At 41.1% G+C, this 25,170-nt stretch overlaps 1 long non-coding RNA gene and 5 other non-coding genes across 6 annotated transcripts; 3 read left to right on the top strand and 3 right to left on the bottom strand.

Moving 5' to 3' along the window:
• The first annotated feature begins 921 nt into the window (after positions 1–921).
• On the top strand, positions 922–24,917 carry LOC134482713 (uncharacterized). The gene is made up of 2 exons (XR_010059174.1): positions 922–23,357; positions 23,921–24,917. It is a non-coding gene; the product is annotated as an uncharacterized LOC134482713 (long non-coding RNA).
• Trnaw-cca8 (transfer RNA tryptophan (anticodon CCA) 8) lies at positions 7,507–7,578 on the top strand. Its single transcript has one exon. It is a non-coding gene; the product is annotated as a tRNA-Trp (tRNA).
• Trnar-acg4 (transfer RNA arginine (anticodon ACG) 4) lies at positions 9,519–9,591 on the bottom strand. Its single transcript has one exon. It is a non-coding gene; the product is annotated as a tRNA-Arg (tRNA).
• On the bottom strand, positions 9,955–10,036 carry Trnas-aga6 (transfer RNA serine (anticodon AGA) 6). The gene has a single exon. It is a non-coding gene; the product is annotated as a tRNA-Ser (tRNA).
• Positions 13,361–13,433, bottom strand: Trnar-ucg4 (transfer RNA arginine (anticodon UCG) 4). The gene has a single exon. It is a non-coding gene; the product is annotated as a tRNA-Arg (tRNA).
• On the top strand, positions 15,651–15,722 carry Trnaw-cca7 (transfer RNA tryptophan (anticodon CCA) 7). The gene has a single exon. It is a non-coding gene; the product is annotated as a tRNA-Trp (tRNA).
• Positions 24,918–25,170: the final 253 nt, after the last annotated feature.

The raw sequence follows: 25,170 nt of genomic DNA, 5'->3' as shown, positions 1-25,170 counted from the left end.
ACACTACCTGTTGTTACTATCGTCCAGACGACAGTCCTGTAGCATTTTGGTCTTCTGTAGGCTGCAGCAGTGGACATAGGAGGGCACAGGGCTGCATTCCACCTTCTTGAGATTGTGGTTTGATTTGAGAATTAAATTACAATGAGACAGGCTAACAGAAGAAAAGCCTAGTACAAATTTAACTCTTTTTCTTTTACATTTATCTATTTTGTGTGTGTGTTTCTGCGCACCCACACATGTATGTGCACCATAGGATCCATGGAAATCAGAGTATAACCTGTGGGAAGATGTTCTCTCCTTGCATCTTGTCAGCTCTGGAGATTGAGCCCAGCTGGTCAGGCCTTTCATTTCTACCCACTGAGACATCTCTCTGACCTTTACACAAGCTCTTGTTTTTCTGTTTTGTCTTATCTTGTTGAGACAGGATTGCTTTATATAACCCCAAATGTCCTGGCACTCACTACGTAGACAAGGCTGGCCTCAAAAAAATCAGAGAAATCTGGGGTTGGGGATTTAGCTCAGTGGTAGAGCGCTTGCCTAGCAAGCGCAAGGCCCTGGGTTCAGTCCCCAGCTCAAAAAAAAAAAAAAAAAAAAAAAAAAAAAATCAGAGAAATCTGCCAAGATCTGACTCTGTCTACTTCCCAAGTGTTGGGAATAAAGGCATGTACCACCATGCTACCACACTCAGTCTGATACCAGCTTTATGTGGCACAATAAATCCCATTTTAAAAGGGGGAGAGTTACTGATTTGTGGAGCCAGGCAGGAGAACAAAAAGCAAACTGAAATGTTGTTTCATAAAGTAAAGAGGCTTGGGCCAGGGTGGCTGTAGGAGGAGTAGCTGTGGAGATAAGTTTACAAGGCTTATTTGTGCATAATTCTTTGGGCCTCTACTTGTTTCTCCTCGATGATAAGAATGAGAACAGCTCTCCCCAGGGAATTTCGCTGGTTTACAAAAAGTAGTGCATTCATAGTCAATCTTGCTTTTTGCTTGCTGCTTTTTAAATGCCTTTAGTTCAGACTGTCCCATCTGCCAGACCTCTGCAGTCAGCAAAGAGAGCCCAGGCAGCAGTTCAAGTTGGAAGAAGCCAGAATCCCCTGCCCTGCTACATCTTAAATCAGAGTTTTGGAGCTGCTTCTGAGACCAGGAGACAGCAGGTAGGTGTGTCTCTAAGACACCTTTCTCTAGCCATATTTCTGTAAGGAGTTAGATATTAAGTATTTTCTATTGTTCTATGGTGTGGTTGAAGATGAAGCTGTATTTGGCTGTGACAATAAAACTTAATGTATGTTCTGGGGAGATGGTTCAGTTGGTAAAGTGCTTGCCATGCAAGTATGAGGACCTAAGTGTTTGATCCTTAGAATCCACATCAAAAAGCCACACTCTGTGACAGATGCTTGCAATTCCAATGCTGGGGAGATGGAGAAATGAGGCTCACTGGTGCTCACTACCCAGTTACCTTAGCTTACTTAGTTAGCAATGACAGGCCCTGCCTCATAATAAGGTGGACAATGACTGAAGAATAATACCTGAGACTGTCCTCTGACCTCTGCAAACACACACACACACACACACACACACACTATACACACATACACACTACATGCACATTACACACACATTATACATACATACACACACCACACACATTACACACACACACACACACTATACACACATACACACTACATGCACATTACACACACATTATACATACAAACACACACCACACACATTACACACACACACTACACACACACACAACACAAACATATACACACACATTATAGACTACACACACATATTATACATACGTACACACCACATAGACATTATACAACATACACATACCGCACACATTATACACACATATACACTACACATACACACACTGCACACATAAACAATACACACACATACACATACCACACACATTATACACACATACACACTACACATACACACACTGCACACATAAACAATACACACACATACATACTATACACACACTACAAACACACACAAACAATACACACACACTATGCGCATACACTACACATACACAGATTCACACATTATACACACACATATACATTATACACATATTACACACACATTATTATCACACATACACACTATACACACATTATATACACATACACACTACACACACACACTACACACACACACACACACACACACACATACACACACACACACGTAAATATGGGCCATATAACTTCATGTAATTTGTCATGGACCAGTATTATAGTTGGTGGTAAACCTTTGGAAATATAAAAATAGCTATGAATGCTGTAAAAATAAGAGGTTATGTGCTGCTCTTCCACAGTGTGAGAAGACCTTCTGTCTGGTCAAGTAGTTTTGGACATCTGAGACTTTTCTAGAAACAATGTAAAATTTGCACATACACACATACTCTATTTTCCCCAAACAAAGGTAGTCTTTGCTGGATGTGCTGGTTCACACCTATAAAACTAGCACTTGGAATGCAGAAGCAAGTTGGAATTCAATGCCAGCCTGGACTACAGCCTGAGACTTATCTCAGGAAACAAAACAAACAAACCTTGTCACAATGCTGATGTTGTGGTTTGCCCTGGTTACTGTATTTTGATGCTAATTCCACTGCCCCAAGGACAGCTGCCTAGTCAAGGACTCAGAACTCAGGTAACTTCACCAGAGCCACCTCCCCATTGAATTTGTAAAGTACTGGTGAGGGGCAGGTACAGGATAGAAGGAGGCCTGTCATTGGAGGAGAAGGAAGGATGGGTGGGAGAGAAGTTTGAAGGAAGAGGAGGAGACTAGGGGAGAGAGAAGAGAGAGGGAGAGAGGGGAGAAGCCTTGGCAGGACAAGATGGCAGGTGATGTTAAGATTCTGCTCTGTGTATTTACAGGTTGTTATTAACGTTCTCAAGGGATGGATAGTACTGGGCTTTGTATGTTTAAGTGGGCAATTATATCATACCAATTGGGTCAAAGATTATTGTGTTGTATGTTCTTTTATGTGAGGGTTTGAGAGTAGGAAAGTGTGCGGTTGAGCTGTGTTTCCGCCAAGATATTTAGCAGATACCTTGGGCACCATGGTGTGGACCAAGCGGATAAAAGACAACTACTCTTAATTATTTTTATATTTTTACAACAACAAGATGGCGCCCAATGTGGGGCACCATCTGTTGTTGTATAAATATAAAAATAATAAGGAATAACAGTGTCTTTTGCCCCACTAGGTCCTCACTGCGGTGCCCCAAGATATCTGCTAGATATCTTGGTGGAAACACAGCCCAGCCGCACACTTTCTTACACTCAAACCCTCACATAAAAGAACACACAACACAATAATCTTAGATCCAATTGGTAAAATATAATTGCTGATACTTGTAATTCCTGAGTAAATCTGTTTCACTAATATTCTTCTCATTATAATGGCATCTTGGGGGGGGGGGGTTGGGGATTTAGCTCAGTGGTAGAGCGCTTGCCTAGCAAGCACACGGCCCTGGGTTCAGTCCCCAGCTCTGAAAAAAGAAAAAAAGAATAATGGCATTTTGGGAAGAGTTATCCCAAAGGCAGACTCCAGTATTGAAGATTATTTAAAAATACCTTTTAACAGATTTAACAGGTTAGTCACAACGGAGGTTATTATGTGGACCAAGTTGCTTTCGTATCATCAAGTTCATCTCCATCCTTCTCTTGTTCTACTCCACCAAATAAAGCATTTCTTCCCCAGCAACTTTATCCTTTGGCTGCCAGGGAGGCAGATGAGAGTAAGGCAGAAGCCAGGACACCTCTCCAGCTCTTGATCCGGAGGCATCTTAGTGTCCTCAGGACATCCCCCTTCAGAAACAGTAGCAGCTTTTCATTAGCCTTGTTAATTATCTGTGTGGTACTGGAGTGTGAATTCCCCATCCTGGTGGCCAGTTAATTTTCCTTCCTTGGCAATGCCTTTCAATTTAGCCCAGGCCATCTGCTTCTGGAAAGTGATCTTTTGTATGAAATCTTGCCTCAAACCAGTTCTCTTGGGCCTTTTCAGTTTAACGTTTACTTTTTCTGCTCCACCAGGGACAACTTGCTCTTGTTTACTAAAGAACGTTCACCAAAGGCCTCTGAAGACCTCTAAAAATTCATCAGAGGTCAAAGAAGGCAATTTTTATCCAATTCAGGAGGGTGGAAGGGAATCAGAATCTTGGGATTGCTGTTGGTCAGGAAGCAGAGCAAGGCATGCCTGAATAGTCCTGACGCTGCTTTTAGGAGGATGAAGTGGACCTGGAGATGTTGGTGGAAAGCAAGCACAGTGCCGGTGATGCTGGGAAGGTAATGATTTCTTTTTTTTTTTTTTTTTTTTTTAAAGATTTATTTATTTATTATATATAAGTACACTGTAGCTGTCTTCAGATACACCAGAAGAGGGCATCAGATCTCTTTACAGATGGTTGTGAGCCACCATGTGGTTGCTGGGAATTGAACTCATGACCTCTGGAAGAGCAGTCGGGTGCTCTTAACCGCTGAGCCATCTCTCCAGCCCATGATTTCTTATCTGTGGTTGTAAACTATCTTTCTTCCCTTTCCCTGTCACAGACATAATTATGGGATGTTTTGTCTCCATTTGTCTAGTACAGAGAACATAATGGCCTTCTTTCTGATTGTTCAGGTTGGAAAGAAGTGCGTTCGTTCAGTTGTCCCAATTTTTAGCTGTCTGTGGCCAGATTTATGTTTCAATTGACCTCGCAGACTTATGGTGAAGACTCGATATAATTGTATGATGACACTTGAATGTTCAGAGAAATACACTTGACATTCGGTACCTGTGCTGTTTATTTTTCTGTTGCTGCCAAAGTTACAGAAGACGGAGTTTATTTTGGCTTACAGTTCAAGGGGATTACAGTCCATAATGGTGAGGACAGCATGACATCAGGCAGCTACAAAAGGAAGCTGAGAGATCGGATCTTTAAACATAAATGAAGAACAGAGAGAAAATTGCAAGTGGGGCAAGGCAATGACTTTTTTTTTCTCCATCTTTATTAAATTGGGTATTTCTTATTTACATTTCTTTTTTTTTTAAAGATTTATCTATTTATTTATTTACTTATTTATTTACTATCTGTAAGTACACTGTAGCTGTCTTCAGAGACACCAGAAGAGGGTGTCAGATCTCATTACAGATGGTTATGAGCCACCATGTGGTTGCTGGGATTTGAACTCAGGACCTCTGGTAGGGCAGTCAGTGCTCCTAACCACTGAGCCATCTCTCCAGCCCTCTTATTTACATTTCAATTGTTATTACCTTTCCTGGTTTCGAGGAAAACATCCCCCTAGCCCCTCCCCGTCCCGTTCTATATGGTTGTTCCACTCCCCATCCTCCTCCCATTACCGCCCTGCCCCCAACAATCCCGTTCACTGGGGGTTCAGTCTTGGCAGGACCAAGGGCTTCCCCTTCCATTGGTGCCCTTACTAGGCTATTCATTGCCACCTATGCAGCTGGAGCCCAGGGTCAGTCCATGTATAGTCTTTGGGTAGTGGCTTAGTCCCTGGAAGCTCTGGTTGCTTGGCATTGTTGTTCATATGGGGTTTCAAGCCCCTTCAAGCTCTTTCAGTCCTTTCTCTGATTCCTTCAACGGGGGTCCTGTTCTCAGTTCAATGGTTTGCTGCTGACATTCGCCTATGTATTTGCCATACTCTGGCTGTGTCTCTCAGGAGAGATCTACATCCGGTTCCTATCAGCCTGCACTTCTTTGCTTCATCCATATACAGCTTGGTGGCTGTATATGTATGGGCCACATGTGCAGCAGACTCTGAATGGGCATTCCTTCAGCCTCTGTTCTAAACTTGGCAATGACCTTTAAAGCTCATCCTCAGCAACATACTTTCTCAGAGCAGATGTACCACCTCCCCAATGAATGTCACCAAATAGTATAATACCCAAGTCTATGGGGGACATAGCTTGTTCAAAACACTGCACTATCTAAGAACATTTTATTGATACTGATGTCAGGAACAGACTTCGATGGTATCTGGGGCTGCTTGTACTGGCTCATAGGAGTGAGCTGTGCAAATATCTTTCCAACTCTACATTGGGTGACATAAGTGACTTTATAATGAATGTTCTTAGGTCTGGGGTACAAGGGGGACACTGAGGCAGATTGCCCTTTTGGGTAAGAGGTTTATTAGAAGAGATAGTCACAGTGTTGTAGTTTGCTTTTCTGTTGCAGTGGCAAACATCACAGCCAAAAGCAAATGGAGTACACAGGGGTTTATTTCAGCTTACAGGACTGCAACTCATCATGAAAGAAATCTGGGCAGGATGTGGTGTCAGGAAAGGAAACAGAAATTTTGTAGAAACAACTGCTTACTGGCTTGCTCTTTATGGCTTGCTCAACCTCATTTCTCAAGCAACCCAGGGCCAGCATCTGCCCAGGGGAGGCACTGCTCATATTGGACATGTCAGTCATCAATCAAGGAAATGTTTCTCAGACATATCCATTGGCCAAGCTAATCAAAGGGATTCCCCAATTGAATCTCTCTCAGCTGGGTGTGTCAAGTTGACAGCTGAAGCTAATCAGGAGAAATGCCATGGACAAACAGCTGTAGGAAAGAGGCTACTACAGGGGAACAGGGCTGTATCAATATATGTATAACCTGAATCAGCTATGGTGAGAGGATTTGCCCCTCTGAAATTGGCAAGCTCTTGACCAGCATTGTGTTTTTTTGCCCAACAGTGGCTGCTAAATATGTGTCAGTATACTCCTGCTTGGGAATTGTCTGGAGAGTGAGCTACCAATGACAACATAAATGTGACAACAGACTGCTACTTTACTCTTTGATTTGATGACAGTGGGAAACATGTTTATCTCTGACTCTCCAACTCCTTTCCACTACTGCAATGATCAAGTTCATTATAACAAGGAAATATAGCCTATACTCAGCTTCCTACACAGGATCAGAGACAAGTTTTTCAATACATTAATTTAAAACCCTTTACAATTCCCAGTAGCAATCCTGGGCCATCTTTCCCTTTCTCCTTTTCTTCTCTTCTTTCTTCTTCAACTTGGAAAGTGAAATTTAATTTTTCATTTTTAGAAAGGTGACCATTTTTATAGCAGCAGTCTTCTGTTCACAGTATCAAGTTTATTTCAGATCTGGAGGAGAAAGAGAGAAAGAAAGGAAGAAAGAGAGAGAGAAAGAAAGAGAGAGAGAGAGAGAGAGAGAGAGAGAGAGGGAAAGAATTTAAAAAAAACAAAACAAAACAAAAAAAAACTCCTCGGCTTTCAGAGCTTTCCTAGGCAGGTCCTTTTTGGTTGGAATCTAATAACCGTCGGCTCCACGCCAGACAAGGAACCGTTTCCTGTACAGAGTTCAGAGACCACCTTTGTCAGCGTCCTTTGAAGGACAGGAACGAAGAAAAGGACTTGTTGAAATCACTAAGGTGTGGCTGAGTAATAGTAGAAACTTAATTTCATAGATTGGGTTAAACAGCAATTAAATAAGTCTTTAGGGTGACCTTGTGGCGCAACGGTAGCGCGTCTGACTCCAGATCAGAAGGTTGCGTGTTCAAATCACGTCGGGGTCAGTGTTTTATACTTGCGATTACTCTTCAAAGAGTAGGAAAAGAGTCCTTCCTCTCAGTTTACAATGCCGAATTATTGTAGTTATAAGAAAGAAGAATCCAGGCAGGTACCCACAAGTAATTTAGTAACTTACTACAAGCATTTTGAATTTCGGTACCCACTCTTGTTCCTGTTTTAACCCCAGATGCTACTCTTCTATACTCGCAACGTCTCCTATAGCAACCGCTAGCCTTTGTAGACTCTTACTTAGTCTCTATATTTAAAAAACAAAAGTGTACAAACGTGCCAGCACTTACTGCTCTATGGCACCAGATCTACCAGAGCACCAGCACGTTTATTTCTTCAGAAGAATTACGTTTGTTAGACCTAAGAGGGTGGGGGAAACATTTCCACGACTGTCTAATTAAAAGGAAACTTTACTTAGACTGACCAAACGGCTGCCTCAACCCTAAGTCAGGATTTCAGATAGCGGCCTTCACTGGATTTTGAGGTTCCTTTCCTGGAGAAGGGTTAGGGTTGATAGAAAACAGCTGTCGAGATAATTGGCTGTTGGCACTTGAACAGAAAGAGGGAGGGAGGTGTCAAGGCTCAAGGCTGCGTATGGGGTAGATAAGCATGATAGAACACAGCTGTCGGGATAACTGGCTGTTAGAAAGGAGGCAAGAAAAATAAGTGCAAGACTACTTCATGTAGGAGAGTCATCAAGGTATCTGAGAAGTCACATTTTCATAAGGCAAAAGGGCAATCATATTTGGCAAACAGGAGGTGAGCAAGGCACAAAAGGGTGGACACACATCATGAGGTTCCGAGTCTAGGTTGAAAACATAGTTTGCAGGATACAATTAGGCTTAGGAAACAGAAATGTATTCTTATAAGGTATGGAGACTGAATAACAGCGTGGGAAAATGACTCCTGTTTGGGTTTCACACTTTGTACTGATGATTTTTAAAATCAGGAATTCGATCTGTCAGCAGATGATATAAACGAGGTACTGCACACAACCAATTATTTTTGTTTGTTTTCCGGTTTTGTTTTATTTTGTGACAGGGTTTCTGTGTGTAGCCTTGGCTGGCCTCCAGCTGAGCCTCTCCTGGTCTAAGGATTAAAGGGGTGACCCATCCAGCCCCCTACTGTCTGCTATTTTTTTCTATTTTAAGAATTATTTTCTGTGTATGAATATCTTCATGTATGCATATGCACCGTGTGCCAAGGAAATCAAAAGAAGATATTGAGTTCCCTGGAACTGGAGTTATATTATAGATGGTTGTGAGCCACCGTGTGGGTACAGGGAATTATACTCAGGCTTTATACAAGAGCAACCCGTAATCTTAATTACTGAGCCATCTATCTCTACAGACCCTTTTTTTTCTATTTGCAATAGTTGTGGTGCTCTTGATCCATGGAGATTTCAGAAGGATTACATGCCATATAGCAATTTAGAAAAGGTTTTAAAAAGAAGTGGGGGGGGGGTATCAAAAGATAATTAGCACAGTAGCTTTACTACAGTAGCGTGCTGGGCCCATAACCCAGAGGTCGTTGGGTCGAAACCATCCTCTGCTAGAATTTTTCTTCTAGGAACATATTTTGAGTCTTCCTAATCCGAGTGCATCTCTGGTATATATAAAGTATTAACAATAAAAGAAGGGATTGACCAAGGGCAGAGAGTTGTTGAGAAGATTGTACAGAGGATACTTATTTCTGTAGATGAGGCTTGATATTAAGGGAAGTCCTTAAGGAGAGGAGTGTGAGTCACAGTCACCTACTGCAGTGATGCTCTTTGAAGAAAAACAACCACTATGTATGAAAGAAGTGTGGCGAAGTTAAATTCTAGCAGATATTTTTTTGTATAAGGTAAAATGTATAAAAACAATTAATTTACAGAAATATAATACAGGAAAAAAACTTGAGCATTCCTAAACAAGATAAAGCAAAATAAGGATGCCGAGCCAGCCAGGAGTCGAACCTGGAATCTTCTGATCCGTAGTCAGACGCGTTATCCATTGCGCCACTGGCCCATCTCTAGATCTATGTACATAAAGAAAGAGGAAGTGACAGTATTATGTTGAGGTTCTAAGGTTACACTTGGGAAATACTATTTATTTCATTTCAAAGAAGATGCAAAACTAGAAGTAAAACTAGAAGTTTTACTGGTGTCTTTAAATTAATTTACTTTCGTTCAATTTCTTCATGAGAAAAACATCTAAAACGCCGATTAGGAAGTTTATTATGAAATAGCAATTCTATTATTTTAAGTGAATTCCAACCAGGAAGTTTATATCTACTCCAGTGAAATGGAGAAGTCATTGATGTCATTTATAAAACATCCGAGGTGGACTATTTACTCTCAAGTAGAGTTGGAAATCACAAAAGCCCACAGCCGTAGTCGGCAGGATTCGAACCTACGCGGGGAGACCCCAATGGATTTCTAGTCCATCGCCTTAACCACTCGGCCACGACTACAAGTGCTATAACTTTTCTTCAGGATTCAGTATTCTACATCTTAATGTATATCACACATTGACTACCCTTCTGGTATTATTAAGGATTTGTAATTTGTTGAATTCATGATCTACCAATGGAATCAGAGAGGAATCAAATTTAATTCCATACATGAAAGTGGGGACTTGAAGGACATTGTTTGATTCTTTAGAAAACAAATCCGCAATATGTTCTAGGAACTGTATCACAAGCCAAAACTTGTGATATTTATCCTCACGCGTCCCAGAAACATTAAATGTCACAAATTTTAAGTCTGACAGAGGAGGGTTGTTCTTCAGAAATTCACATGTACAACTAGTTAATCCAGTACTTGCAATACAGCTTAAATAAAACTTAACTGCCATTAAAATTAGCATTTTAAAATTCCATCGAAACATTTTACAGGTGAGACTATCGTTTGTTTATTTGTCTAGCTGTAGATATTTTTAGACCATTAAAAATATTTCTGAGGGACTGGAGTGATAGCTCAGAGGTTAAGAGCACTGAATGCTCTTCCATAGGACTTGAGTTCAATTCCCAGCAACCACATGGTGGCTCACAACCATCTATAGTGGGACTAATGCCCTCTTTTGGTGTGTCTGAAGATAGCTACAGTGTACGCATATACATTAAATAATAAATAAATCTTTTTTTAAAAATTTATCAGTACATTGTTGCTCTCAGATCTTATTTCAGATGGTTGTGAGCCACCATGTGGTTGCTGGGAATTGAACTTAGGACCTCTGGAAGAGCAGTCAGTGCTCTTAACCGCTGAGCCCAATAAATAAATCTTTAAAAAATTATTTCTGAGTGAAGTTAGAAAATATTTTTGATGGTTAAATCCTTTTCATTCTGAGGGATCTTCTCTCATAGAAGGACGTATCTAATATTTTGCAGATAATAATTTAGAAATACAAAGATCATTCCCAATGACAGGACAGAACCTCACAAACTTCACTTTTCTGAAACTTGAGTACCGTGGTCACAATACTGTCCTGTTTATGCATTCGTGAGAACACAAGGACTTCCGTTTCATCTAAGGCTGAGAAACCACCGCTCGTGTTTTCTCTCCTAGGCTCCAGAATATTTAGGTGCCCTAGTCATTTCTTTTTTGCTTGTCCCCAAAGTAACACTTTCTAACTCCAAAGGTTCCACCCTCCCAGGTATGGCAGTATGTGCCTGTAATTCCAGCCGCCTCGGAGGCTAAGGCAAGGAGATAACTGAATTGGGGGATAGACTTGGCTACATAGTTAGAGGTTATCTCATGCTACATAGTGATGCCCTGTCACAAAGGAATTAAAAATTAAAAGAAAAAAAAATCCCGCCACAACCTTCAAGATTTTTTTAAGTATCAACATTTACAGACGCGATTAAAATGAAACGTGCTGCGTGTTCCAGTAGCCGAGAAACTCGCTCTAGATCCCACCCACGGAGGTCTTAGCGTATTCCCTACAGTCACTGTAGAACCCAAGGTGCGTGAAGACAGCTGCCAATTCTACATTTGATTTAAATGTTACTGTTGTTGTTAAACTCTGAATTTTGCATGGGGAGCTTGATAAATATTCATAGAATGAATTATACCTAAGCTCAGATCTGAATGTGTATGACGGAGCCAAGCTGGAGGCAATGAAGTTGTGTTCTAAACTTAAACCTCATGGAACGTGGCACCAGAGGAAGAAAGATCTGCCTATGAGAATTGCTTTTTGAAAGACAACGAGAAATCACATTGGAGACATCGTGGAAGGTGGATTATGTCTACCACACGGTTGTTCTTCCTTCTACAGAGAAGATTACCTCATAATGAAAAGGATTTGATCATCAAAACTTTTTACTAATTTCCCTCAGAAATAATCCTTTCTGGGGTTAAAATATTTTCAGCCAGATAAAGAAACAAAAGATAGTCTTGCCTGTAAAATATTTTGGTGGAATTTTAAAATGCTAATTTTACTGGCAGCTGTTTCAGCTTGACCTTTATCCCACCTAGTATTTTTTGTCCTCCCAGCCAGACCACTTGTCAGGCTAGAAAACATGCAGCCACACTTCCTCATGAAGCAAACACTTCTTTCTTCACCCTGATCCTTGCTTTGTTTACAGCCAATGTGCTCATCCTTAGGGCTCTTTTTTGTGAGTAGCTTTTGCCTTGCCTTGCCTTGCCTCTCTCTCTGTCTCTCTCTGTCTCTCTCTCTCTCTCCCTCCCTCCCTCCCTCTGTCTCTCTCTCTCTGTCTCTCTGTCTCTCTCTCTCTCTCTCTCTCTCTCTCTCTCTCTCTCTCTCTCTCTTTTCCTCTCCTTCCCTCTCTCCCTCTTTCTTTCCTTTTCAAATTCATTTTTTTAGACAGATTTATTTATCTTATTATATACACTGCAGCTATCTTCAGACCCACCAGAAGAGGGCATCAGATCTCGTTACAGATGGTTGTGAGCCACCCACCATGTGGTTGCTGGGATTTGAACTCAGGACCTCTGGAAGGGAGGTCAGTGAGCCATCTCTTCAGCCCTCCTTTTTAAATTCAAACAGGAAAAAAAAAATTGAGTAGGGTCTTGCTTTGTAGCCCAGGCAGGCCTACCACTTGGAATCTTCCAGCCTCAGCCTGAGGGCTGAGATTACGGGTATAGGCTACTACACTCAGCAAAATATTTATTATGATATTTTCAATATATAATGAAAGTGGAAATGGAATTATTTATATATTCATCATCCACAGTCAACAAGTAACTGTTTATTAGTTTCATCTAGTTTTTAAATTTTTTTACTGAACAACATTAAATTAATTTAGGGACATATGATTAATATATAAACATGTCATGTATCACATGAACATATATTGATACAGCCACTGTGCCCTTGTCCAATTGAAGACGCTGTAACAATTCTTTACAGGTATCTAGTAATGTTTTGTTGTCTTTTACGTTTCTTTAAAATATAAGGTTTTTTCCTTTCCCCTTCTTTTTCTTCTCCGACTCCCTCTGAGACCTTGTTTCATTCCGAAGTCCTTGCTGAAACCCCTTGTGTAGACAGTGAGATCTTTAAACTTGTGATGATGCTCCTGCCTCTGTATTGGGATTACAAGAATAGTAGTTGTTTTTTATTCCGCCCCTGGTTCAAGTTGCTTCATACTGTTTGACAGTAATGGCTACTTCAGTCTCTGAGTTTGAAGTTTTCCAGAGTTTTCGCTTTGTTATTTTGCTCTGCTACAAACTTTTTTTAAAAAGTCTTCTTTGTGCTTACCCGGTATTAAGGTTACATCAAGAAGCAGTTGTCAGATGACCTATTGTCAAAGATGAAAAGCAAAAGCCACTATCCAGATCAACCACGAAGGGATTCGAACCCTCAATCTTCTGATCCGAAGTCAGACGCCTTATCCATTAGGCCACGTGGTCCCACATGGAGAATATGCTGCTCATGTATTATTGGAAAACAATCTTTTCTCTTTGCGCTTTATGGTGATTGATGTTATTACAAATTTATCAGTGAACTATGTTTAAATCTAATATCATGGAGTTCTTTCTGATCAGGAACTCTCGAATATAGAAATTTGATGCACCAATTATAGTTGTTTTTGTTGTTGTTTTTAAATCGTTAGATCAGAAGCAAGAATAAAAGGCCACTACAAGCGCAAGGGCTTCCACGGGGCATTAAAGGAAGGGAGCCACTGCTGCACACACAGACCGTGTACCACTCACTGCCCTGCAATGTTTCCAGGTCAGGAATTCAACTTGTGCACTGGACAGACCCACCCAAATAAATCTAAGACATAAATTCAGATAGTATAAAAGACACTCATGAACAGAGACCAGAACTTTTATAATCTGGACGGTTGAGGGAGGAGCAACAGGACCTGTTAGGCCTCAGAAGGCTCAGCTTCAAACTAAGACGACGGTGAAGGTAATGGGGCTGGTACCATCTGCCTCTTCTGCTTCCACTGTGTAGTTTCTCATTCAGTAGGGGACAGCACTGCGCTGGGCTGAGGCGACCTTCAGGTGCTCTACTGTGTCCTCCAGATTCCTTAGATTCATGTGTCTAAACCTAGATCTTCTGAATGTCACTGTACTGGAAGATGAATTCTTTAAAGAGGCGACAAGGCAAAACGTGACTGTCATTCTTACATTCTAACAAGAAGAGTATATTAGAACACTGGTCCACAAAGAAAACCACATAAAGAAGATCATTGCCTGCAAGCCAGGGGAAAGAATCCTTAGGGAGGATATATATATGTACATATACAGTATCTATTCAGTATATACTGTGTGCACATCAGTATAAACTATATGTAGGATATATACTATATATGTATATATTTATATCAGTATAATTTTTAAAAAGTAGAAAAACAAATTAGAAACAAAGTAGAAAAAGAAATTCCTGTTGTTCAAATACTGCACCTTACAGTATTCATTATGGCCGCCCTATATGACTACTACTTTGTCTAACACAATCCTAGAAGGTCAGAAGTTGTGTCTCTCTCCCTTTTCCCCACTTCCTTCTGCTCTTCCCAGGTTGTCGCACTGTAGATTGGAATATCCTGGAATTCGCTATATAGCCTAGACCATCCTCACACTGGAAGCTTATCTTCATAAGAATGTGTTTCTAGCCTGGTTTTGCCTGTTACTCCTTTTAAGAGTTCATTTCAGCTTGTAGAGAAAGAACACCAAGTCTCAAATCTGACTTGAGGAATAAACTTTGAAGATATTAATGGTCTGAAGAGCAAGAAATAAAGAAATCAAAGAACACACGACAGTAAGCAATGAGGTGGGGCAGGGGAAACTCCCAAACGTTTTCCTCTGGCTCATGTGGACATTTGATCAAAACACGTTCTTTTGATTCATCTTCAGATTCTACAGCAAGAAAATTTCCTTTTTCTCAATTCCCAGCTAAAAGAGGGTTCTGTAATGTACGTAATTTCCAGTATTAGTCAGGAAGATGGTTGCAAATTTGAAGCAAGACCCTGTCTCAAAACTCCTAATAATGGGCTCTTGGGCACTCAAATTCAAGTAAGTAGCTACTTTGCTTCGAAATACAATCCTTTAGAAGACCCAGAACCCCTTCCCCAAACCCGACCCTAGTAACAACAGCAATAATAGATCAGCTGTTCTGCTGACCCTGGGGTAATTGCCCACAGAATCGAGGATTACCTCGGTGAGTGTGCTTTCTTTGTATCATTGCTGTGAACGGAGCGATCTGTGTAGGCATTATGGAAGCTAGTGGAGTATGACCTGGAGGCGAGGCTTTAGGGCTAATAGTAGCCCTCCAGGCAGAAAATGGTCGCACTCACAGGCCAATTCTCCTGGCTCACTGCAAAGCTAGAAGTTTGGTCTAGGGTTAGAAGAGATGTTTCTTGGTTCTGTTTACTGTGACTATAAAGTACATTCATCTACTGTTTTTCTGAAAATGAGACAAAATTAGCAAATGAGAAAACTGTATGAAAGTAACAAGACAGTTTGAAAGTTAAGGATAAGTTGGCAGAATTCCTTACTTTATCACACAATGGAGCTATGAATTTTGAAAACATAAAGGATCAAACTTTGAAACTTTATTTTAGCACAAGTGGGCAGGTCATTCTGGATACTTAGATGAGCCTGAAAACCCCTTAAGGCTGTGACCTCGTGGCGCAACGGTAGCGCGTCTGACTCCAGATCAGAAGGTTGCGTGTTCAAATCACGTCGGGGTCAAGAGTTTTGGTCTAGGTCGGCGAAAAAGATTCAAATGAAATGTTTATTTAATTAGTTCCTTGGTTTAAGATCTGTGCTGATAAAAAGCGCTGCATGTTTGCCTTCAGTAAGATTTCTGTTGTGTCTTATTCGGGTTTTTACTGGCATTGAAAAGTGGGTTGCGAGTTCTAGCTTTTGCTACTCTTTAAAAGTGAGTTTGTAGAAAACACAGAACAAGAATAAAATTAGAGTGGTTCGCAAGATCAGGACGGACTGACAGCAAAACTGTGTAACTTGGTAAGGTCTGGGAGCCGTCTGCGGCATCAATCAGGAGCAGGGACTAAAAAGTCTGCAAGGAAGGGATAAACCTCTGTGCTGGTTAGTCTTATGGCAACTTGACATAAGCTAAGTGTGATCTGAAAGGAGAGAACCTCAACTGAAAAAATGTCTCTTATAAGATCAGGCTGTAGACAAGGTCGTAGGGCATTTTCTCAATTAGGGATTGATGGAGGAGGGGCCAGCTCATTGCAGGTGGTGCCATCCCTAGACAGGTAGTTCTGGGTTCTGTAAAAGAGAGGGCCGAACAAGCCAGTAAGCATCACCCTTCATGTCCTGAGTTCCTCCTGTCCTGACTACAGTGTGGAAGTATAAACCCTTTCCTCCCCAGCTTGCTTTTTAGGCCTAGTGTTCATCGCAGGAATAGAAATCCTAACTACGAACAACTCTGAATGTTCCAGGAAGCTCATCGGGTTGTAGTCCCTAACGTGTTTTAACTCAAGACTTTAGTACACTAGCAACTCCGGACCTTTCTGGTGACCTCACCTCCCACCAGGATCTCCTATCTGTGGCATGGCTTTGACCTTGGTGATTATTGAAAATTGGGCACCCTGTTTGATCTGGTTAGCACCCATAGCTTTCAGGAACAACGCTCCCTAGGAACATCTACTGGAATCGGCTTCCCACTCACTGCCTTTCCCACCGCGGACATTGGCTGCTGTGCCCTGAGCTATTGGACTCATTTTACCTCTGCCCATGTTAATCCCAACAAATGAGAGATCGTTACCCAAAGTCTTTGGTCAAATTAAGCAAACTTTATTTTCTGTCACACAGGGCTAACTCCCTAAAGTAGGGTTTGAAAAAATTTCATTGGACATAGGAGGAGGTAGGATTTATAATTAAAAAAACAAAACAAAAACCTGAAGACTAGGGGATTTTCAAGAGTTTGGGAGATCTCCAAAGACATTTGGTTATGTACAAACTTGACTGAACATTTTAAAATTATTTGGCAGAACATCTTATTTTATCAGGGTATATTCAAGGGCCGAGTCAAACAGATTAGGGTGAAACAGATTAAAGTGCAGACAACTTGATTTTTGCACCAAACAGAAACGGACTTGTCTGACCTTGTAACAACATATCTTCCATCCTTAAGATGGAGTCAGGCTAGTCCATCACCCACTGTCTGTGGATAAATTCTGTCTCCAGTAATCCATGGTATGTATCACTTAGGCTAAGATTGCTGTTAAGTTGTTTTCCCCCTTTTTGTGTGTGAACAGTAAAGTGTGCGTTTGAAAAACCATACCCGACGTGATGTGTCTGTGATGTGCAAGTCATGAAGATACAGACATGAAGTTATTCACCTCTTCCCAGTTTTTTTTTTCTTGCTCAATAAAATCTGTGTTTTTACTATGCTTGCTTTTAAAAGTTAAGATTGATTTATTAGACAAGTTGTGATTGTGCACATTTGTGTTTTAATGGTGTGTAGTGTATAATGCGGTTTTATGGTGTTTTAATGTTATGCTTACATTGAGATAGTCTATGTAGCCAAGGCTGGTCTTACCTCTTATCCTCCTGCTTGGGTTTCTAGAGTGTTGAGATTACAGATATGCACTTGACTTCTAATTATCGTTTTTTTTTTTTTCCCCATGTAAATCTTACCCTGGCAGCTGCCTGTGCCTGTTAACTATGTGTTACTGGCCTTTCAGATCCTGAAGCCTAGTTTGCTTTTTCTCTCCACAGGACTTTTGTGTCTGATTTTTCTGAGAATGTGTTCTGAAAAGGTATTCTCTGCCCTTCGATGCTTGATTTAGATACTTATTTTTCAGTGCACAACCGAAACAAATCGGTTCCTCCAAAGCAGCCTTTCTTCTGACTTTAGTCAGAGCTTCACTTTCTGAATGGCCTCTATCACCAAGTCCTGGGAAATCAGTATGTCTGAATCTGTAAGCCCAGTGCCTAGCAAAGCATGTGACAAATGAATGAAAAATAGAAATAAAACGAAAGGGAAGGGCATGACTCTCCCTAGGTACGATGAAAGGGAAAATTTATTGTAGATAAAAGGGGGACATAGCCAGAGGTAGACAAAACTGGGAAAGTCCTTAGTGGTCAAGACCCTGATCATGTGGGAGAGGGGGATAGGAAGGTAGAGAGTCACAGGAAGGGACAGAAGGAACCAAGTACAGCAGCTAGGGGGCCACAGGTACAAAAGGGATGAGTAACCAAAATAGATCATACAGGAAAGAGCCTCTGGGGGAAGGGCAGTCCAGTCCCTGGGCTGGAGAGTTCAGGGTGAAGGGCGGGGTATGCCAACCATACCCTGTAACAGGTAGGGACTGAGGGATGCTGGGAGAACCTGGAGGCCAGGTCTGATTTGATATGTTAAACAGACATCTCAGAGGTTTGTCCAGGGTTTGAAACTTAACAGTGTACAGAAGGTACCTAATTTTGGAGGAATTATGGAAGGAGATGGAAGATATATATCACAAAATACTACTAAAGAGTTTAGGAAAGATATTGGAAGTGTAGCTCAGTGGTAGCACACTGACCTGATAGAGCTTCGAGCAGAAACCTCTAGTAAGGATAGGGCAGAGTTGCAGCATCAAGTAATGTCACTAGCCTGAGGTACTCTCTTGGTTTTCTTCTCTTTCTCTTTTCTTCTCTTCAGTTTTTCAAGAGAACAGTGTTTTTCCTGTGTAACAGTCCTGACTGTCCTGGAACTCACTCTTATAGATCAGGCTGGCCTCAAACTCAAATTCACAGAGATTTCTGCCTATCTCTGCCTGTCTCCCAAGTGCTGGGATTAAAGACCTGCACTACCTCTGCCCTACTGGTGTGTTTGCTAGCCTATCCTAAATCATACATTGTAAATTATTTTCACTGTGGCATTTTTTTTTACATTATAGAGTGTATTTTGATCATATCCATCCCTTATCACCTTATCTTGTCTCCCCCACTTCTTCCCAATCAGACACCTTCTATTTTCATGGTATATGTTTGTGTCTGTGTGTTCCAGTTTTGTCAAGGATGCTTATAGGAACATGACTAAGGATTACTTAAAGTAGGATAGGCTTTGGAACTCACAATTCCCACACAACCTATTAATTGCTTATAGATCCTCAGGGCACGGTAGAGCCCTAGGAGCCTCTTCTACCTCCTTCACAGGACCAATCAAATGAAAGTGATCACAGCAGCTGAGAAATCAAAAGTGCAACAAAAGCTTTATCCTGCCTGGAAGACAACAGTCCATGTAAATCCTTCCTCTCTTCTCCCTCTTCTGAGATATTCCTTGAATCTTGGAGGGGGTAATAACAGATTTCCAATTTTTGGTGGAGCTCCTTCTTCTCAGCATCGTGGCCAGATATAAATCTCTGCAGTTACCACTTCTCACTACAGAGAGCAGCTTCTCACTGTACTAATCTGTGGTTGTAAGTACAGACAATTGTTAGAAGGCAATTTAACAAAACAATAACAATTGTTTTCTCATTATGGCCTGTGACCTCCAAAATCTGGGGATTTTTAAATTATCAGAAGTGAATTCTCTTTTCTGGGGTAGGACTCAAATTCAACCAGTTATCTCCATAACAGAACTGTCACTGCTACATCAGTAGGCATGCCTTGCCTGGCTGCTTAGGAGGGTAGGATGTCATTTCACAACAGAGTGTGATTACATTTCATAACAGAGTGTCATTACCACCACCACAAACACCAGTCTGCATAGAACCATCCAGAATTATGAGGACTGTCCAGGAAGAAGGAAGATTCTAGTTCGGTTCTAGCTTCATTTCTCAGTGTCTAGTCACCAGGGTATGTGATGTCTTCAATGGGGGGTTAACCTTCTAGTTCCGGTGGGCAACCAGGGGCAGTGGTAATGACCAGTATTGTTTCTAAGGCTTGAGGAGGCCTCCCTGGCCAACAATCTATAGAGAAGTAGCACATCCCTTTTTGGGTTTTCTCTTCATAGCCAGTGGCTTCTAGTAACATCTTTATCCATTCACAAATCTGCTAGAACTTTATTTATTTTGTTTGTTTATTTATTTATTTGCATTGCATTTAGTTACCATGTACAGATGTGTGGGAAGGTCAGAGGACAACTTACCAGAATTGGTTCTCTTTTTCTACTGTGTGGGTCCTGAGACAGTGTCTCACTAGGTAGCCTTGGTTGGCCTAGAACTTGCTATATACAATAAGCTGGCCTTGAACTCACAGTGACACCCTTTCCTTTGCCTCCCAGTGCTGAGATGAAAGGCCCACATCACTCTATCCATATTTGTGGCTATCTTACAAATACAAAATGAACTCACATTTTATTCTATCCAATATCTAGTGAGCAAGTGTATAAGCTATCACAACCACTTAGAAGGAGAACTAATGTGTACACACAGATGCACATGCAAACACACACACACACACACACACACACACACACACACACACACACACACACCCCAAGACACAAGAGGGAAAGTAGAGAAGAGAGAATGTCTTGTGTATTGTATCAGCGCAGTAACCCTCAATAAAATGCTGATTGGCCAATAAGCTTACACAGAAAATAGAAGGTAGGGCATCCAGTAGGGAGATGGACTCCTGGGACAGGGCAAAAGAGGGAGATTGGAGGTCATAAGTATGGGAGCTGAGCAGAGGTAATCAGTCACATGGCACAACTTAGGTTAGAAAGTCCCTAGGGCATAGTGGTACATGAAGGGGAGGCAGGCAAGTCTGAGCTCTTGACCATCGTGATCTATGTATGAATTCCAGGGCAGACATGGCCACATAGCAAAACCATTTTTCAAAACCAAACCAAACCAGCATCAACTAAAAACCAAGTAAACAAAACAAGAACGAACTTGAAAGATGTGTGAAGTCACTGTTTTCTACATCGATTAAATTTCACAGCATGGGGCTGGAGAGATAGCTCAGCGGTTAAGAGCACTGACTGCTCTTCCAGAGGTCCTGAGTTCAAATCCCAGCAACCACATGGTGGCTCACAACCATCTGTAATGGGATCCAATGCCCTCTTCTGGTGTGTCTGAAGACAGCTACATGTATATAACAAATAAATAAATCTTAAAAAAAAAATTTCACCACATGTCCGACTAATGATTCTACTTAATACAGCATACACCTCTTGGCAGGAGATTCAACAATATTTTAATATGTTTGTTTTTGTGATTTGTCACCTAAAATTTTCAGATATGTATAGTAAAGTTTTTCTTGAAAAGTGGAAAATATATTTTGTTTTGTTTTTGTTTTTCATGTCCCAGTAACCCAGCAATCCTGCAACAGCAAACATGATAGCAAATCCAACAGCAGCAAGGGGAGAGTCAAAAGGGGCAGTGGTCACCATGGGCCCTCTCAGGGGCTCTTCCATTTATACCCTCTCCAGAGTTTCCAGAATTAAACTATCTGGAACTGGCAAAAACACACCCCCTCCTCCAGCACAAGGCAACCATAGTTAATGGCCATGGATCAACTGAAACAGCCCTCTATCCCACACCTGGGGTTAAAATACAAACAGTCATATAACATAACTGTCTTGTTTTGTTTTTTTACCCCTCCCCCATAACTGAGTTTTTTAAGAGGTCAAAACTTTCACTACATAGGGTTTCCACTGTGGAGCAAATATCAGGCCAGTGTCGAGAAGAGCCAGTATTAACTGGTGACTAGGATAAAGTATGGTATTTACAAGAACAAGCCCATACTTGACCCAGTTATAGAGGGAGCTGTAAGAGATGGCACTCTCTGGCCGATAGTGGGAGGGGCAGAGTGCAGAGGTCAGGCCTGAGTTCAAAGAATGTGGGCACCAAACAAAGCTTGGTATAAAAAACAACCCCAGAACTGTTTGATTTAAGGACAAGGAGGTGGGTGGGAATGCTGAAGGAACTGAATACCGATTACATTCTAGAGTAAGGATTGTATATAGAGAATGGTATAATTTAAAAAAAAAATGGTTTCTTTAATTCAACAAAGTAGCAGTGAGAACTTCAGTTGTTGCTGTTGTATTTTGCAGCATGGTGCAGAAAAACACCTAAGGATTAACAAGCAACAAACAAACGCTTGGCCAATTTATTCTGCTTCATTGTCATTGATTTTAAGGTGGCTCTGCATGACTTCTAGTGACCATATCTGACAATGATTTAACAACTTCAGTATTTGAAATGTTAGGTTCTGCCTAGTGGATTTCTATAAGGTATTGTCTCAAAGACTCAATAAAATTCAGACTAGTTAGGCACCGTGGCACACACTTTTTATCCAGTACTCAGGAGTCAGAGGCTGCCCCATTTCTGTGAGTTCCAGGCCAGATGGAGTTATGCAGTGAGACTGTTTCAAAAAACAAAACCAACCAGACAACAACCCCAAACAAACAAACTCCAGACTAGAATATGGGTTTTAGTTTCCAATAGGAGGAGGAATGTCTTTTGGAGTCAAGGTACGAAATTTTCATATTGTTGTTACAGAACATGGGGGAGGGGGGATGATTTAAAAGAGGAAAGTATCAGAGACACCGTGAATACATTCCAGCATGGTAAAGAATATATGAGAGTAGGTGAGGTATGTCAAGGAAGTGATGAATTTGTGTGATGAGCTTGCTTTCTCCTTATTCAGTCTAGAACTCCAACTCAAGAAATGGTTGGTTCCATCCTCAGTTAGGGCAGGTCTTCCCACTCAAGTGACCTAATCTAGATGATCTCTCACAGACACTCCTAGAATCTTGCCTTTTTAGTAATTACAGGTCCTGCCAGGTGGGCAATCATTATTAATCACGGGAAGGGCCTGTATATGTAGATTAGGCCGGGTTTGAACTGAAACTTACTGATAACTGAGGATGACCTTGAACCCTGACCTGCGGCCTTATGGCCCAGGTGATGGGATTACAGGGTTGTCCCTCCACATCCAGCTACAGGTATTTTAACGTCATCGTAAGAAAGCTAGAAGATTGCCTATCTACCGTTTTTCTCATTAATTTTTTAATGTAATGGTTTTTAAATATTGTGGGAGCTGGTATTGAAGGTGAGGTTTGAAAATGTCCTGTATGGTTTACTCTTCTTATTAACATGAGTTTACTTCTTACGTGTTCGTTCTAGCATTCTGTTCACTAGATATTTCCTCAGGAACCAATTATGTTGCAAATAAGTGTTTATTCCAGAGCTCCGTGAAATATTCATCAAAGTTTCAGTAGAAGACTCCGAATGACTGCTTCTTGGTTTGTTCTCAGCCTTTGGGATGGTTATAAAATATTTTGTTCTATGTGTCCAGTAACAGGCTTCTACCCAAGACCCAAATGCATGATTTTGGAAGGGAAAATTTTCAGCTTAGGGATGCCTTCCGATGACCAAAGTAGTCGACATCCTTCGCCCTCATGAGAGATCCTCCATCCAGGTAAACCCTCCTTAATATCTGATCCAAATAGTCTTTGAGTTTTCTTTGCCTTGTCTTGCCTTTTCGTTTTTCCAGACAGGCTTTCACTATGTAGTTCTGACCAGTCTGGAATTGCTGTGTAGACCTGGGGTGGGATGGGGTTGGGTGGCGGGCTTCACGAGTCTGGGGTGGTTCTGGAATGACATCGTCAGAGATCTGTCTGCCTCTGTGGTTTCGGCGCTGGAATAGCATATGTAAGTCACCACACCTAGGTTATTTCTAAAGGCTTTAATTTTATTTTTTTCTTTAAAAATTTATTTTTAAGTGTTTTTAATGGGCACTATTTAAACTTTCCTTTGTAAGCCAGTTCTTTATTCCAATTGTTAGAAATAAGTAATTAAGAACAAGTTAGGTAACTCGATCAACATTTTAGATATTTCTCATACTCTTCAGATCTGTATACCAAATTTAGGACTTGGAGGAACTTGATTAAGCTCCAGTTCTCCTTTTCCAGGAAACTGATACGTTTTCTGCTGTTTTGGGTTCTTGCTTTTTCTTTCTTTTCTTTGTTCCCCATTCCACAGCAGTCAATCACAGCTACCAAAAACAACTTGTACACCTTGGAAGACCTACACTTCTCTATTCTGAAGAACGAATAAGATAGATAAGAGGGACTATATTGCAGACTTTCATTTCATTTCTTTCTTGAAATGAAAAACTCTTTTTTTTTTGTTAGAGATAATCTCTATTTTCTAATCATCTATTAAAAATTGTTGGGTAGTCAATTAGATAAGATGGATGAAGCAAAGAAGTGCAGGCCGACAGGAACCGGATGTAGATCTCTCCTGAGAGATACTGCCAGAATACAGCAAATACATAGGCGAATGCCAGCAGCAAACCACTGAACTGAGAACGGGACCCCCGTTGAAGGAATCAGAGAAAGGACTGGAAGAGATTGAAGGGGCTCGAGACCCCTTATGAACAACAGTGCCAAGCAACCAGAGCTTCCAGGGACTAAGCCACTACCCAAAGACTATACATGGACTGACCCTGGGCTCCAACCTCATAGGTAGCAATGAATAGCCTAGTAAGAGCACCAGTGGAAGGGGAAGCCCTTGGTCCTGCCAAGACTGAACGTGATTGTTGGGAGGAGGGTGGTAATGGGGGAGGATGGGGACGGGAACGCCCATATAGAAGGGGAGGGGGAGTGGCTAGGGGAATGTTGGCCCGGAAACCGGGAAGGGGAATAGCAATTGAAATGTAAATAAGAAATACTCAAGTTAATAAAGATAAAAAAATTGTTGGGTAGTAATTTTCTGGTTGTTGACTTTTTCCCTTTACAAACTGACCAAAAAGATTGATACTATGTAATAATAGCTAAGTAAGGAGAAAGAAGATGGTATCTTCAGGTGGTATTGGTGGTTCAGTGGTAGGATTCTCGCCTGTCACGCGGGAGGTTCGAGTTTGAGTCCCGGCCAGTCCATAGCGAAGCATTTATAAAGATTTATTTTAAATAAAACCACCAGAAAGAAACAAAACAAGGACAACAGAACAAAAACAAAACAAACAAGCAAATAAAAAGAGACGCCAAAATGAGTTTGGGTCCAAAACTTCAGGGATTTGGTAAGTTCAAGCTTTTGCAAGATTGCTATTAAAAGTTCTGACATTGAGTGTGTTTTTTGTTCTCTAATCCGAAATAATTTTTATCAAGCTCCTGAGCTCTAACTTCAGCTGACTGATTTTCAGCAGAAAGAAATTCTAAATCGGCGAATTCGTTATTAACCTTTACATTCGTGTAAAGATATCAAGTCACTTTCTATATAGTGCTAAATAA

This window comes from Rattus norvegicus, chromosome 17 (genome assembly GCF_036323735.1).
Source record: "Rattus norvegicus strain BN/NHsdMcwi chromosome 17, GRCr8, whole genome shotgun sequence".
Taxonomy (NCBI): Eukaryota; Metazoa; Chordata; class Mammalia; order Rodentia; family Muridae; genus Rattus; species Rattus norvegicus.
This window is presented reverse-complemented; position numbering and strand designations above follow the sequence as displayed.